This window comes from Oncorhynchus keta, chromosome 12, assembly GCF_023373465.1.
Source record: "Oncorhynchus keta strain PuntledgeMale-10-30-2019 chromosome 12, Oket_V2, whole genome shotgun sequence".
Taxonomy (NCBI): domain Eukaryota; kingdom Metazoa; phylum Chordata; class Actinopteri; order Salmoniformes; family Salmonidae; genus Oncorhynchus; species Oncorhynchus keta.
Genome location: NC_068432.1, coordinates 17,548,096 through 17,561,987, shown reverse-complemented (window position 1 = coordinate 17,561,987; position 13,892 = coordinate 17,548,096).

Genomic DNA, 13,892 nt, shown 5'->3' with positions numbered 1-13,892 from the left:
TCGTGAGGACGAACAGAAACGCATGCATTGTATAATCGATCTTGGAAAAAAGACAGGACCTGAGCAGAGCGCGCATAAAAGTGACCTGTTTTTTCGCGTGACCGAAAGGTTTCGGCCTGCCGAGACTGTTCCCAGACCTGTAACTGCTTGGGCAGGGTGGGGGCGATGACGTCAAAGTTGGGCCAACTTTTATGATGACAAGAGAGAGTTTGGGAGAATGACTGCCCTGAGAGTTCTGCTTTACATACAGACATAATTTAAACAGTTTTAGAAGCTTTAGAGTGTTTTCTATTCAATAATATTTTGTTATTTGCTAATATTAGCAACTTTTGACAAAAAAAATTGTTTACTATGGGCACGCAATTACTCCAGCGGGGGCAGTAGACAGCCCTATCCCCAAGCATAGAATTAGGGACTCTACTAGTTACCACAGCCACAAAATCTATTTGTTTATTTATTTCAGCTTTATTTAACCAGGTAGGCCAGTTAAGAACAAGTTCTCATTTACCACTGTGACTTGGATGGGCTATATTGTATGGGCTATATTGTAAAAATTCAAGATTTTGTTGTTGCTTTTTGGTCTTAATTTAAGATTAGGCATAAAGTGATCAGTGTGGTTAGGATTAAGGTTAGGTTTAAAATCTCATTTTAAGAAGAGAAATTGTAGAAATAGGCGGGTTTTATGACTTTGTGGATGTGGTACTAGTGGTGACCTAGAATTAGCGTGACCCCAGTTACTGCCCTGATGACAGACGGCTTCATCAACAACGGTAATGTAAGTTATGTGAAAATTTGTATAGAAAAATACCCGGTTTGATAAAGTAGTAGGTTAATTACCCAGCCAAGAAGATACAAGTAGTAGAGCCTTTCTATGTAACAAAATGCAATTTAGCATTTGGCTGTCTATTGGATCACCCTGTCACAGGTCCTCCCAGTCAACACCACCACATAAGATGAGGAAGTACATTGTTTATGAGGATTGCCAGTTGTTCGAGAGATGTATGTTTGGCTGCGAGCCAAAACAATTTTGAGTTCTGTCTGAATTCACCTTCATAACCTAGTCTGCTGGTACCAGCCTGATTGCTTTGTTTATCATTTTATATGATTTCACTTCACATATCATGCTATCTGAAATTAAATAGAGAGGTGAATGCAGCGATCAAGTTGGTTACACCATGCTAATCATAACCACCATTGATAATGTCACCAGTGCTCTGTGTGTGTGTTTGTGTGTGACCAACCAGTGTCTTTGATGAGGGGCCAGGAGCTGATCAGCGCTGCTATGCCCATCATTGGGATGCTGGCAAAGACCTCACCTCCAGCCTCACCTCTTGCCTGCTCACCAACGGTCTTCGATGCATAGACCAGAATTAGGTAGGTTTAGACTGACCTGTTCAAACTTCAACATAGTATATGTTTTTGTGTCAGCAATAGGATGTTACTGGACAAAACTGGTACTTTTATTGTTATTGAATTGAATGGCACTAGTCAATAGGGGGAGGAAGAAGCCCTGTGTATTCTCCACCAGGACCAGGGAACTCCTGTGTTATGTTTTTTACGCTGCTGCTACTCTTTACTAGCTGTCACTTTATTCCTAGTTATATGTAAATATCTACCTCAATTACCTCGTACCCCTGCACATCCACTCTGTACTGGTACCCCATGTATATAGTCATTACTCATTATGTATTACTTTTATTATGTGTTCTCCTTTTCTATTATTATTAATTTTTTTAATCTCTGCACTGTTGGGAGGCATTTCACTGTCAGTCCACACCTGTTGTTTACGAAGCACGTGACAAATAAAATTGGATTTTTATTTGTATATGGAACAGCACACAGGAATGTTTGACCACTTACATGTTTGGCAAGGAAGCCTCAGCACAAGCTGACAAAATGCCAATAAGCACGGTATCTGTATCGCCTGGGAATGACAATGGAAGATGAAAGACAAGTGTGACATTTACATATTGTCATATTAGCAGAACACTGCTTCTATGGTATTATGTAAAGGGTTGTTTATTCTACATGGACCTGTTACTACATTTGAAAGGTATCTAAACACTTTGTTTAGAATATCTACAGAAGTTCAGAAATTGCACTGTTCTCTATTACTTTGCTGACTACTGATCTATTCAAAGCTTCCCCCGCATCTCCCAATACATCTGCCTGTAGTTACTGAACACAACCTGCAAGACCCAAAGGTTGAGACAAACTCCCTCATATCCAGGATAACACGCAGGTAGCCTAGTGGTTAGAGCTTTGGGCCAGTAATTGGAAGGTTGCTGGATCGAATCCCCAAAGTAAAAAATCTGCTGTTCTGTCCCTGAGCAAGGCAGTTAACCCACTGTTCCCCGGGTGCCGTGGATGTCGATTATGCCCTTTGCACCTCTCTGATTCAGAGGGGTTGGGTTAAATGCAGAAGACAGTTGAATGCATTCAGTTGTACAACTGACTATGTATCCCCCTTTCCCAAAGACCCAAATGGAGTTCCATATACTGTAGGTATACTGTCTTCATATAAGTACCTTAATATGAAACAATTGTACAGCAGAAAATGTTGGAGAAATCTTCCAATTGGGATTTTTGGAAAACCTGGTGATTTTGGTAAAGTTAACAGAATTTACCCAGCCAAGAAAGAAAAAAAAAAAGCTACTGCTTTTTAGTTAATGATGTCTTATGGTATTCAAATGCATTTTATGGTTAACATCGAGATCAATCGTGAGCTGGGCATTATCAGGCCCTGTTCCTTCTGATCTCATTTGTCCCACAGTTTTAAGACAAATAGGCTTTAGACTCAAAGGAAAGATGTATTTTATTTCCACACCATTATTTCCCAAAATTGCCCTCGTAATGCCTCGTAAAATCGAACCTCTCATTAACGTCACCTTCAATTCCGAACTAAAGAAGCGTAATGTCGTCAGTCCCCTTTGGTCTCAGAGCAATCACATTCAGTGAGTACACATGAAGCGTGTTTGATCGCTTGACTTGAGCATCTTCAATGAAAGACTGGCCACTAAAAAGAGTTGTGGCACAGCTGAAGAAGTGCACGAGGCAGCCAACTGAAGAGATCAGCCACTTCAAGATGAGGAATATGCCTATCGACTGCATTTCATAGTCTGTGAAACATTCAGGATTCTGTGTCATCTGTGCTGGAGACCCTTTGTTCCAGCCTCACAATGATTTCCTCCTAGCAAGCCCATCTCTCAAACATTACCCACAACAGTGCTATTTGCGATTAAAATAGAAAATGGAGGAAAGAGACAGTAGTAGCAATTACAGTATAGCATGGCTGTTAACAATAGTATCATCATATAAAAGCAGTAGTAGGGGGTGAATACCAAAACAGCTATTTAGTTGTAATCATAGCAGTAGTAGTAGTGGTAGCAGCAGCAACTTTAGTAGTAGTTGTAGCAGTAGTAGTAGTGGTAGCAGCAGCAACTTTAGTAGTAGTAGTAGCAGTAGTAGCAGTGATAGCAGCAGCTACAGAATTATTAGTATTAGTAGTAGAAGTAGTAGTAGTAGTAGTTGTAATTACTGCTATAGCAGCAATAGTTGAAGTAGTAACAGTTCTAGTTGTAGTGTTGGTAGCAATAGCAGCAGAGAAAGTACAAGCTACCTGTGTAATAGCAGAATTAAAATAGGTTGAATAAGGCATTTCACATAGTCATAAATAGTCATTGAAAGAATGCGTGACACCTCAGAAGTGAAACATTTTACTGAAGCAAGTTCCAGGGCGCCACATGCTATTTAAAAGCAGTTTTCAAGATGACTGGCAATTTCCCAAAAAGGGAATTGCGAACGTTATCTGGCTTAACATTCAGTTCACAAAGAAAGTGGGAGCGGGAGTAAGCTGAGAGACTCAGCAATCAATTGAACTGAAAAAGAGAATGCGTGACACCTCAGAAGTGAAAACTTTTTACTGAAGCAAGTTCCAGAGCGCCACATGCTATTTAAAAGCAGTTTTCAAGATGACTGGCAATTTCCCAAACAGGGAATTGTGAATGTTATCTGGCTTACCAAGTAGATAATGACGCTACAGTCTTTTGTACCTTTATCCAATCGGGCAGCAATAGTTTTGAGCCTTGAAATGGTCCATGAATTCAATTGCATCAGCACATCACAGTGAATCTCAACATTATAAAGGCTGAGCAAACAAAAGGTACATGACACCATAATGGGTGCAAATTGCCCTTGACAGTCCTTGGTAATCAATAGAGACAGGAGATGATTGATAACTGTGAACAAAGACAGTGTTGTCAAGATCCATTAAAACGTTTCAGTGGTTGCCGTGGTAATCATAATACTAATAGTATTACACACAGAGCACAGTTTTATTTTTAACTAAGCAAGTCAGTTAAGAACAAATTCTTATTTACAATGACGGCCTACACCGGCCTAACCCGGACGACACTGGGCCAATTGTGCACCGCCCTATGGGACTCCCAATAACGGTCGGTTGTGATACAGCCTGGATTCGAACATTTAACTATTAGTGATTGAATGCAGTTGCGATTGTAAGACTTGTGATAAGGTTTTACAATCCTATTAGTATGCCCTCATATTTACACCCAGGCCTTATCTTTAGGCTTTAAGTAAAATGAAGCAAAACGACTAAAAGTGTTAAGAAAACATTCCATCACAATAATGTCACAAAGTGCATGACTACCTGTTTTGAAATGGTATGATGATATTTATGCTTTTCAATAATGCTTAAAGGACTACCGTTTTCAGGCTCATTTCTGCATGGCAACTTGTGATAAGAATTCAACAGTTTGTGTTGTTTAGTTCTAATTTACAGTGACACACAGGGGTGGAAAAAGTACCCAATTGTCATACTTGAGTAACAGTAAATATACCTTAATAGAAAATGACTAAACTAAAAGTGAAAGTCACCCAGTAAAATACTACTTGAGTAAAAGTCTAAAAGTATTTGGTTTTAAATATACTTAAGTATCAAAAGTAAACGTAATTGTTAAAATATATTTAAGTATCAAAAGTAAACGTAATTGTTAAAATATATTTAAGTATCAAAACTTAAAGTAAAAGTCATGTCACATTTGTTATATTAAGTAAACCAGACAACACAATTTTCTTGTATTTACAGATAGCCAGGGGCACACCAACACTAAGATATCATTTCCAAACGAATCATTTGTGTTTACTGAGTCCGCCAGATGAGATTAGAGGCAGTAGGGATGACCAGGGATGTTCTCTTGATAAGTGTGTGAATTGGACCATTTTCCTGTCCTGCTAAGCTTGCAAAATGTAACATTTACTTTTGGTTGTCAGGAGATGTATGTTAAAAGTACATTATTTTCTTTAGAAATGTAGTGGAGTAAAAGTAGTCAAAAAATATAAATAGTAAAGTGATGTACAGATACCCAAAAAACTACTTAACTAGTACTTTAAAGTATTTTTACTTAAATACTTTACACCACTGGTACCACAGGATGTAAAATATTCTGTGCCTCTTATCTGTTGCATGGGAAAAAAGCATGACTCGGTGGCATGCGACTCAACCGTTCACACACCAGGGGGTAAAATAATGTGTGCGCATTTTCCTGATGCTGTGGAGGATAACCTAGCTACTACAGGAATGCGGGTGGATGCAGAGATGAGATGGGCAGTGAAGCCCAGGAATAAATCATCCCCAGTCTGTGCAGTAATCCAATGCCTCACTGGTCTGTCACTGCCAAGCTTGGCTGCAGAAAAACTGCAGATGGGGAACAGATATCATCTGCAAGTATTGATGTGGCCTGCTGCCCGTTTCATCGGAAAGGACTACAAGCGAGCTCTGGATGCTCTCTGCCATTTCATTGTTCCTCGCTCCCCTGCGACAGTGTGATTCATGTGGATATGGTCGAAATGCAAACAGCACTCAAGTTTAATAGCATGGAATGCCAATGTCTGGTCCTGCAAAATACAAAACACATTAGAAAAGTGCAGTACAGTACCTTTGGAGGTTGACAGAATGAACAGAATGTTGTTTGTTTTGTTAATTTTAGGGTGGATATGATCCGGTGACATTGTTTAAAAGGCCAAAGAATCCTGGATTAGTGTGTGTGTGTGTGTGTGTGTGTGTGTGTGTGTGTGTGTGTGTGTGTGTGTGTGTGTGTGTGTGTGTGTGTGTGTGTGTGTGTGTGTGTGTGTGTGTGTGTGTGTGTGTGTGTGTGTGTGTGTGTGTGTGTGTGTGTGTGTGTGTGTGTGTGTAGTAGTATGTTGGTCTTACAAGAAAAGAGAAGAACAAGATACATATATTGGCCAATTAGCTGTATACAAATTACTGTATACTAAGTGTGAGCAATAATTTCACCAAACACTTACGACTATCACTTCATGACAGTAGACAACAGCATTTGCAATGAGTGTCAACACGTCTACAAAACAACAGAGAATGAGGTAATGAAAATTGAATTCCTCTATTTGTTTGCCAGTATTCATGCGTGTGGCAAGACAACTATAATACAAGCTATTGGGACATTGGTCAGTAATGTCACCTGCAAAATTCATCACATTGGCCTCATTGTTGGTGCCATGAACAATCCACCACGGGTAGCTGGGGAGAGGATTTGATCGCATTCATCAGTAATGGCACGTTCTCCTCAGAAACAGGTTTCTGATCTGATTACTAAAAAACAACCTTGATGTATCAGGGAGAGGGGTTGTCCTGGGCAAAGGTGTATACCCTGAAAAGATGAGGGAATTTGAGACCGAATCGGTCTAAAAAGGAATAATTTGCACTCACAACAAACTCGCTCGACCACAAATCTGAGAAATAAAAAAAGTAAAATAAAAAAAGCAAAACAGGAGATTAAGTGAAAGAGCAGGATGTTGATGACTGTATGTTTACTGTTCACATTGATATTTAGATTTCTTTAGATGGTGTAAAATACTCATGATAAAGATGTTGAGCAGTAAACAATAGTTTTTTTCCACTTTCAAAGCCTATCCATCCAGCAGTCCATCTCTAATTTTACATCACTGTCACAGTCAGAGGAAAACTTGGACATGGTTTCCAGCTATTTCGCCACAGTTGTTGAAAGCAGTGTCAAAATCATTATCCGCCCATCAAGCCAAGCCTTTGATAAAGATGACAGTTGGCGAGCAGGAAACATACAATAACACTCCGGCTGTGTCCATCTCACCACATATTCCAACTTGATTGGAAATACTCAGATTTTGTCCTCATCAATTTTGTCCCAAGATGGCTGATCACGTGCTCGGTGATGACAGATTGAGGCCGTTAAGACAGTCAAAGATCAAAATCAAATCTTATTGGTCCGATGTCATTTTATTTAGCAGATGTAATTGCAGGGTGTAGCGAAATCCAACAGTGCAGCAATATCTAACAAAGTAAAATAATGGAATTAAGAAATATATAGATATTAGGATGAGCAATGTCAGAGTGGCATTGACTAAAATACAGTCGAATAGAATACAGAATATGCATATGAAATGAGTACGTAAACATTATTGTCCATTTGGAACAGAATCATTTTTCAACCACTCCACAAATTTCTTGTTAACAAACTATGGTTTTGGCAAGTCGGTTAGGACATCTACAGTACTTTGTGCATGACACAAGTAATTTTTCTAACAATTGTTTACAGACAGATTATTTCACTTCTAATTCACTGTACCACAATTCCAGTGGGTCAGAAGTTTATATACACTAAGTTGACTGTGCCATTAAACAGCTTGGAAAATTCCAGAAAATTATGTCATGGCATTAGAAGCTTCTGATAGGCTATGTGACATCATTTGAGTCAATTGGAGGTGTACCTGTGGATGTACCTTCAAACTCAGTGCCTCTTTGAAAAACATGAACAAATCAAAGAAATCTGCCAAGACCTCAGAAAAGAATTGTAGACCTCCACAACTCTGGTTCATCCTTGGGAGCAATTTCCAAACGCCTGAAGGTACCACGTTCATCTCTAGAAGCAATAGTACACAAGTATAAACACCATGGGACCACGCAGCCATCATACCGCTCAGGAAGGAGACGCGTTCTGTCTCCTAGAGATGGAAATACTTTGGTGCGAAAAGTGCAAATAAATCCCAGAACAACAGCAAAGGACCTTGTGAAGATGCTGGAGGAAATGGGTACAAAAGTATCTATATCCACAGTAAAAACGAGTCCTATATCGACATAACCTGAATGGTCGCTCAGCAAGGAAGAAGCCACTGCTCCCAAACCGCCATAAAAAAAGCCAGACTACGGTTTGCAACTGCACATGGGGACAAAGATCATACTTTTTGGAGAAATTTACTCTGGTCTAATGAAACAAAAATAGAACTGTTTGGGATGTCATTCGAAAATATAATGTTAACTTTCACTGCTATGCGGATGACACACAGCTGTACATTTCAATGAAACATGGTGAAGCCCCAAAATTGCCCTCGCTAGAAGCATGTGTTTCAGACATAAGGAAGTGGATGGCTGCAAACTTTCTACTTTTAAACTCGGACAAAACAGAGATGCTTGTTCTAGGTCCCAAGAAACAAAGAGATCTTCTGTTGAATCTGACAATTAATCTTAATGGTTATACAGTCGTCTCAAATAAAACTGTGAAGGACGAAGAAAATGATCTTGGGAGGTAATGCGGTTGGCATTTGATCGTGAGGTATTCTAGGTCGGGTGAACAGAAGGACTTGTGTTTCTGTACGTCATCACAATCACACTATGAATGGTTAATCATGAAACATACTCCACACCCTTCTTCCCTGAGAGTTCTTTATTCATCTCGATGTACTGACAATCCAGATCGCTGTATGGACAAGGACAATATATCCGGAGAGAGCCATGATTCCGTGAAACAGTGTATGTTACAGTCCCTGCTGTCTCTCTGGAAGGAGATCCTCGCCCTGAGCTTGTCTACTTTATTGTCCAGAGACTGAACATTAGCGAGTAATATACTCGGACGTGGTGGATGGTGTGCCCGCCTCCTGAGTCGGACTAGAAGTCCACTCCGAATAGCTTTTCTCCTCAGGCGGTGTCTTGGAGCAGCCTCTGAAATAAGTTCAATTGCCCTGAGGAGGTGCGAACATAGGATCCAATTCGGAAAAGTTGTATTTCTGGTCGTAATGCTGGTAGAGTTACTGCCACTCTATTAACCTCTTGAACCTATGGGGGCGCTGTGTAATTATTGGATAAAAAGACGTGCCCGTTTTAAGCGCAATAATTTGTCACGAAAAGATGCTCGACTATGCATGGAATTGACAGCCTTGGAAAGACACAACTCTGACGTCTCCAAAACTGCAAAGATATTATCTGTGCGTGTCCCAGAACTAATGCAACAGGCGAAACCATAGTTTCATACAGGAAATGCCCCGGATTCTGAAGGCGCTGTGTTCCAATGTCTCCTTATATGGCTGTGAATGCGCCAGGAATGAGCCTGCACTCTCTGTCTATTCCCCGAGGTGTCTGCAGCATTGTGACGTGTTTGTAGGCATATCATTGGAAGATTGACCATAAGAGACTACATTTACCTGGTGTCCCGCCCGGTGTCCTGTGTGCGTAATCTGTATGTCCATGCGCGTTCCATTTCTTCAGAATTGAAAGTAAACTGCCACGATGGATTTTATCGTCGATAGATATGTGAAAAACACCTTGAGGATTGATTCTAAACATCGATTGCCATGTTTCTGTCGATATTATGGAGTTCATTTGGAAAAAAGTTTGCGTTTTAATGACTTTTTCTTTCCCTTAACCAAACGTGATGAACAAAACGGAGCGATTTGTCAACACAAATAATATTTTTTGTAAAAACTGAACATTTGCTCTAACAGAGTCTCCTCATTGAAAACATCTGAAGTTCTTCAAAGGTAAATTATTTTATTTGAATGCTTTTATGGTTTTTGGGGAAAATGTTGCATGCTGAATGCTAACGCTAAATGGTACGTTAGCCATCAATACTGTTACACAAATGCTTGTTTTGCAATGGTTGAGAAGCATATTTTGAAAATCTGAGATGACAGTGTTGTTAACAAAAGGCTAAGCTTGAGAGCAAATAGATTAATTTAATTTAATTTGCGATTTTCATGAATAGTTAACGTTGCGTTATGGTAATGAGCTTGAGGCTGTAGTCACGATACCGGATCCGGGATGGCTCGACGCAAGAAGTTAATACACAATATACATTAGTAGCTGTAGCGGTTAGCCTTGAAAGCTTAATAATGATTTTGTTTTGTAGTTGCCGATAGGGGGAAGTGTACTTTCTAATTGACATATTTTGCAATTAAAAGCTGGCTAACACAACTTAATACACAGATGTGCTTATCTGTTCAGTGTACATTTCCATTCTTACTGTATGAATCAACAATCTCACCTAATTTTACCTTGTCAATGCACAATGGCCACTGTGCAGACCTGTTGGCTTCAATGGAAAATAAATGAGACGTTACATATTACACTACCTCTAGAACTCACCCCACTGGAATAACAACAACTACAATGCTTGACACAACCACAGAAGTGCTTAATTTCATGCTCAGGTGGCACAAACATTATACTAAAGACCTTAAAAAAAGGTTTTCCCTGTTAACACTGGATCCAGGGCCCACATTTACATGAGGACGGTTTGTGTGATCAAGAAGCATGTAATAAGGTAATGAAATTTGAATCAAAAGCATGATGATGAAGATATCCCTGCTTCTGGCAGGTTCTGGGGCTGCCTCCTTAATATACAGATGTTTATTAATTACTGTGCAGTTACATCAGTCCAATCAAAATCAGTTTACTGCACCCATAGCAGTCCTTTGTCTGGGTTAATGCTCCAATTCTACTGCATTATTAAGCGAACAGATGTTTATTTAACACTCATAGCTAATTATACTATTTTCGCCCTGGCAAAATACTGAATTATACAATGGATTTACTCCTGCAGAATAGCAATATTTTCCTCCTCTGAATGCAATATCAACACACATTTATAAGTGGCTGTGCGCTAGTAGTCAACACAGAGGTCTACGTGAGTTGTATGTCCAAATCCTCAATGTAGATTGTAGAAAATTCCTGAGGCGTAACTATCAACATGATATCATGAGGCTAAATGCAGTCACTGGGGACCGGCAATGTTCAACTGTCAACTTTTTGTCCGTTTTGGATTTGGAATTGGCTTAGTTTGTGAAGTAGTGCCAGGAGAGAGAGCAGAGAGATTGTCCTAAAGCACATTACCTTCTCTTCTGCATTTGCAGTGTTAACCCCAGATAATTATAATCTGGTAATCACATGGTGTGTCCAGGAGGTTGCCAGTTCAAAGGTGTTTTAGGTCTTGTCAGTTACAAGACGGGATGCCAGCAGGTTTGTGGTCGAACAGGAGCGGGTGGTACAGCCAAAGTCAACCATGGCGGGAGGAGTGATTGATTGGGCCTTGCACGTTGCTACGATGAGCTACATGCGAACATATCTGATGTCAGAATTATTATTTATTTACAGAAGAAGACGATGGTGGTGGTGGTTGTATTGAACTATGCAGGTAAACAAAAAATATTGTTGCTGTACGTGGGCCCAATAATGGTAGGGTATTATTGTAATGTTTATACCTCTTGATCTGAGTAAGTTTTTACTCAAGTTGAATGGAGTTTTTAGTTGCTTGCAAGTAAAAAGTAAAAATGTTGACATTTGGAAAAAATAGGATTGGATCTTTTTGTAGAATCAGTTTTTATTTGTGTGTTCGTTAGAACAAAACAACTCGATGAAAGCCACTGTTGAGTATGGCACAGCTCTATTAAAAATATGAATTCCCAGACTTCAAGCACTTTTTGATTTGATGTGATGGCGCACTACTGCCTATGGAGATTTGCAGTGGGAAAAGCTGAAAGGTTTGATCACCAAGAAAACAATTGTCCTTGATGCTGATTCAACGGGATTTTTCGAGAGATTGATCAATAATAGATCAATGGCTTAATGTTGCGGCTATAGAGAGATACTTCCAGATTTTCTCTTTATTTTACTCTCTCTCCCTCTCTCTCCCTCCCCTAGTACAGTGCTATTCAGTTCTGCTTGTCACATAGGATGCAGCAGAAGTGATTTCAAATTACCAGTCACCTGGAGCACTTTGGATCCATTCTCTGATGGCACACAAACTGACAAAGGTCAGTCTGCTTTTCTGACATTTGAGGATCAAATAACACTCAATCACAGATCCTTGGACTGTGTAACAAGGGCAGGTGCCCCGAGTTTGTACATTTTAGACCATTGCATTGGGCCTTAAAAGTGCAAAATGTAGAAATCTCTCCCTCATTTCCTGGTTGCTAAAATTCTAATAGTTTGCTTAATTTCAGTTTATGCGACAAAAACAAGCAAGTATAGTGTAGAGAAACACTGTACCATCTAAACCGCTGTGAAATATCTTTTCCATAGCTTTTTTTGAAGCTGGTCTACAAAACCGAAAATAAATAATAAAACCTAAACTTAAGAATTGGAAGCATAGAAATAGTGCACATAGAACAGATCTACTACTTCTTATACTTGTTTTCAATGAGAACGACAGATCTATAACCCACATTTCTATGTGCATTTCATTCTTCCAAAAAGTGGCGTATTACATTGAAATATCCATCCACCCGGGGCACTGGGCCATGCAAAACTAACTGGACCATTGCCTTTACCATTCAACTGTACTAGAGCAGAATTTTGGAGTGATAGTGGAATGACACAATTTTGACTTGCAATACATATTTCCCGTTCTTCATGCTCACTAACAGGGATGTTTTGATAATCATGTAAATGTCTCTCGAACAAGGTGACTTTTATCAATATATTTAGCTCTATTTACGCTCATAATCGAAAATGCTAATTAGCATCAAAGTAGACATGATGCAAGACTACAAATCCCTAAAAACTCCTGCATGTCATCTCCAGCTGACACCTTTGCTAACAGGTATTGGGTCAATTTAAAACTTACACAAGACAGTTCAGAGAATTGTCAGTTTAAAGAAATGTAAATGTAAATTAAATGTATTCATTATATATATATATTTAGCTAACATTAAATAGTTAATCCAGAGATTCTTACTTTACCATCTAATTATCTTTTCATTTTGGTGGGGGGTCTTAACATGGTTATCAAAAAGTTATGCCGGGGTAAGCCTACATGAAACACAGCCCTTATTTTAAGTGTTTCTAAAACGATTGGAATCATTTTCTAGTTTGACCACTAGGTTGTATGGCTATTATGACTCATACTGTGATAATCAATTAAAGGCTACTTTAAAATGTGCAGTTTTGAGGGAGTGTGCAATTGGCATGCTGACTGCAGGAATGTCCACCATAGCTGTTGCCAGAGAATTTAATGCTAATTTCTCTACCATAAGTCACCTCCAATGTCATTTTAGAAATGTTTTCAGTACATCCAAAAGGCCTCACAACCGCAGACCACGTGAAACCACGCCAGCCCAGGACCTCCTCATCCAGCTTCTTCACCAGCGGGATCGTCTCAGAATAGCCACCCGGACAGCTGATTTAAACTGTGGGTTTGCACAACCAAAGAATTTCTTCTTCAGAAACAATCTCAGGGAAGCTCATTTGCATGCTCGTCGTCCTCACCAGGGTCTTGAACTGACTGCAGTTCGGTGTCATAACCAACTTCAGTGGGCAAATACTCAACTCCGATGGCTACTGGAATGCTGAGAAGTGAGCATTTCACTGACAAATCCTGTTTTCAACTGTACCGGGCAGATTGCGGCAGCGTAGCCTAGCGGTTAGAGCGTTGGACTAGTAACCAGAAGGTTGCAAGTTCAAACCCCCGAGCTGACAAGGTACAAATCTGTCGTTCTGCCCCTGAACAGGCAGTTAACCCACTGTTCCCAGGCCGTCATTGAAAATAAGAATGTGTTCTTAATTGACTTGCCTGGCTAAATAAAGGTAACATTTTTAAAATTAAATT